Source organism: Chionomys nivalis, unplaced genomic scaffold, assembly GCF_950005125.1.
Source record: "Chionomys nivalis unplaced genomic scaffold, mChiNiv1.1 scaffold_98, whole genome shotgun sequence".
Classification (NCBI taxonomy): domain Eukaryota; kingdom Metazoa; phylum Chordata; class Mammalia; order Rodentia; family Cricetidae; genus Chionomys; species Chionomys nivalis.
This window is the reverse complement of record NW_026646882.1, coordinates 50,976-54,991: the sequence shown is the minus strand read 5'-3', so window position 1 is coordinate 54,991 and position 4,016 is coordinate 50,976.

Sequence of the window (4,016 nt, the reverse complement as noted above, 5' to 3'; positions counted from 1 at the left end):
CACATTTAATTTGTGTTTTATTTTTTTGGTTTGTGATTTTGTTTTGATTTTCAAGGCAGGGTTTCTCTGCTGCTTTGGAGCTTGTCTTTGGAACTAGCTCTTGTCGACCAGGCTGGCCTCAAACTCCCAGAGATCCACCTGCCTCTCTGCCACAAATGAAACCAGTCATCTTGGTTAGTTCAAAAGCCACCCCACAAATACATGTGCACGCACACATGCACACACACACACACACACACACACACACACACAGGCACACACACACAGGCACATCCAGAGAAACATAATTTTTTAAAGAAAATTAAGGGCCTGGAGAGATGGCTCGGTGGCTCTGAGGAAGAGGTTTCCATTCCCAGCACCCGTATGGCAGCTCATACGTGATTGTAAATCCAGTTCCTGGATGATCTGATACCCTCACCCCATTGTACATCTAAAGTTAAATAAATCATAAAAAATTCTTTAAGAAATTGAAATTAAACTAAGTCCTACACAACTGGAAACACTCTTAAAAAAGTAAAATTAAATGTAAAAGAGTGCAGTGCTAAGTGCAGTTATGAAAATGTTTGGAAATAGGACACCTTCCCAGTCTCCCCCACATACAAAAGGCACACCGAGAGATTTAAATAGAATTTGAAAATGGCTGGGCAGTGGTGGCACATGCCTTTATTCCCAGCGCACAGAAGGCAGAGGCACGTGAATCTCTGGGAGTTTGAGGCCAGCCTGGTCTACAAGAGCTAGTTCCAGATCAGCTAGGACTGCTATGCAGGGAAACCCTGTCTCGAAAAACAAAACAAAACAAAACAAAACAAAACTAAAATTAAAATTGAACTAAGTGTACAAGAAATGAATAGAACAACATACTAAAAACAAAGCAGGGTTGTTGTGGTTCACACCTTTTATTCTATCATCCAAGAGACAGAGGCAGGTGAACCTTGAAATGGAGACAGGTCTGGTCTATCTAGGTAGTGAATTCCCATGTTGTGTAGAAAAACCCCTGTACCAAATAAAAACATATACACGTTGAACAACAACAACAACAAAAAAAAACAAAAAAAAAGAAAGAAAGAAAAAAGAAGAAAGAAAGAAGGAAAGAAAGAAAAAAAAAGATAGAATGAAAATGAAGAAACAAAAGAACAAAGGAAGGTAGTCCTGGGGGCTGTCTACAAAGGGCCTTCACTGCAATGTTTTGAATTGTGATCCTCGCCCACATACGCGAACACACACGGACAGACATGGGCACACTGAGAAAAACAAATAAAATCTGAAGTTAAATTCAATGTACAAGAGAGTCAGAGAACACAGACGACACACACACACACACACACACACACACACACACAGACAAAATGAAATAAAACCATAAAACCATGATCTCATACCGGACTGTCATGCATTCGGTCAAGAAATCTACTTTGAAACATATTTCATGATAGTTGCCTAGTTACCCATTGATGTTAAAACTCACTCCCCTCTGTAGGGTCTAATGTTGACTGACCCACGGGTCAGGGCAAGATCATAAAAATTCCTTTGTTCAGAGTTAATGCTTGATGCCCCTACTATAAAAATTGGTTTCAGAAACTGGCCTTTTGCCACAGTGTCAGAAGCCCAAACTCTGTCTGTGGTCTCAGCTAGCTGATAAGCTTCTGTGCCCCGTGGTGATTTTTATTTATTTATTTATTTATTTTTAAGTTTGCTTCTGGTTTTCCTAGGATCTGGTTTCTGGAATAAAGTTTGCTTCTGGTTTATTAAACTTGGTGGTTTCTCATCTTTGCATGATCCACCCCTCGACCCAACATTTAAGTGTCTTTCAACCATTTTAGATCCCTCTGTTGAGAATTCTCTGTTTAGGTCTGTACTCCATTTTTTAAATTGGATTATTTGTTCTTTTGATGACCAATTTCTTGAGTTCTTTGTGTATTTTGGAGACCAGACCTCTGTCTGATGTGGGGTTAGTGAAGATCTTTTCCCATTCTGTAGGCCGTCATTTTGTCTTGTTGGCTGTGTTCTTTGCTTTACAGAAGCTTTTCAGTTTCAGGAGGTCTCAGTTGTTATTAACTGTTTCTCTCAGTGTCTGTGCTACTGGGGTTCTATTTAGGAAATGGTCTCCTGTGCCAATGTGTTCAAGTGCATTTGATATTTTTATTTTTATATTCTATTATTGTTGACGGAGTCAATTACTTGAACTCTCAAATATTTTTATTGCTATTACCTCTCTATTTGTTTGTTTATTTGTTGTTTTTCAACATAGGGTTTCGTTGTGTACCCTTGTATGCCCTGGGACTCACTTTGTAGACAAGGCTGGCCTCAGACTCACAGAGAGCCATCTGCCTCTGCCTCCTAGTGCTGGGATTAAAGGCATGCACTAAACACCTTTTTTATATATTTATTTTCCTAATAATTTATTTATTTTTATTTTATTTGCATTGGTGTTTTACCTGCATGTATGTCTACCCGAGGGTGTCAGATCTTGGAGTTACAGACAGCTGTTAACTGCCATGTGGGTGGTAGGAATTGAACCTGGGTCCTCTGGAAGAGCAGTCGGCACTCTTAACCACAGAGCCATCTCTCCAGCCCCCATCTTTTTTTTTTTTTTCTGAAAACAGGGTTTCTCTGTGTCACTTTGCCTGTCCTGAATATCACTCTGCAGAACAAGGTAGCCTTAAACTCACAGTGATCTGCCTGCCTTGGTCTTCCTCATCTTGGAGGTGTTTTATCATCTCTCTGTCTGGCTATCTATCTATCTATCTATCTATCTATCTATCTATCTATCTATCCATTTCTTGATTAGTTTATTTATTTATTTTTTTGTTTTCTGAGACAGGATTTCTCTCTAGCTTTGGAGTCTGTCCTGGATTCAGACCTGGTCACAGCTGTACCTGGAAATAAAAACAAAAACCAAAACCAAAACAAAGCAAAAGCCAGGCAGGACTGTATGGTTGACCTTCCCTTTCCCCCTCCCCCATGGGCTCCTCAGAGGCGGTGAGGCCTCCTGCAGGGAATCCACAGAGCCTCTGCCCAAGGCTCTCCAGGGGACCCACTCTCTCCCTTTCTCCCCCAGCCTCAGGGCTGCCGGCTACATCTATCTCAGGCATAGGTGGCGGGCACTCTGGCTATGCAGGACGTGACAGACACAGACACGCAGAGAAGCAGGGAGAAACAGAAACGGTGCCCACTCTCTCACTCGATGCAGGCATGCAGGAGGAACAATGAAAGAATGAGAACTGGAGAGATGGAATTTCTGGAATGTCCAGAAACCACATGGTGGGTATCTAGTGCCCTCTTCCGGTGACAGGGAGTACAGCACAGATTTGGGTTCTTGTGCTCCTGAGACCTACCCCAATTTCATAGTGACATTATCCTATCATACCCTATATATCACATATAGGCTTGCTTGATATCACACACATACACTGCCTGCGTTTCTGCCTGACCCCTGTGAGAGAGCCTGGTACCTTCAGAAGACAGAAGATGGAGTGTGGGTCTGTCTGTCTGTCTCTATCTATCCATCTATTCTTCCATCTTTGTATGCATCTATTGATTTATGTAATACTTTATTCTTTTGTTTGTTTGTTTGTTTGTTTGTTTGTTTGTTTGTGACAGGGTTTCTCTCTAGTTCTCTCTAATTGAGTCAGTCCTGGAACTAGCTCTTGGAGACCAGACCGAGTGCTGGAATTAAAGGCATGTACCACCATTACCCGGTTAGAAGTTTTTTTAAAAAGTAGGCAATTAGAGCTACAAATTTCCTCATAGGACTGATTTTACTGTGTGCCAAGGTTTGTGTAGGGTTTTGCTTTCATTTTCTTGAGTGAATATACCCCCCCCCCCGTCTCTCTTAGTCTAGAGCTCTGTTTTGTCTTCCATGAGCTCTGAGGGCACTTGGCTTGAGTGTGATACACACACAGACTTACTATTAAGGAAAGTTCAAGATCAAGATCCTTTCCTAACTCTGTGACCTTGCAACAGAGAAGTTTCAAAGTGTGTGAAGGGTGTGCCTACGGCTCCACTGGCTTTCCTTG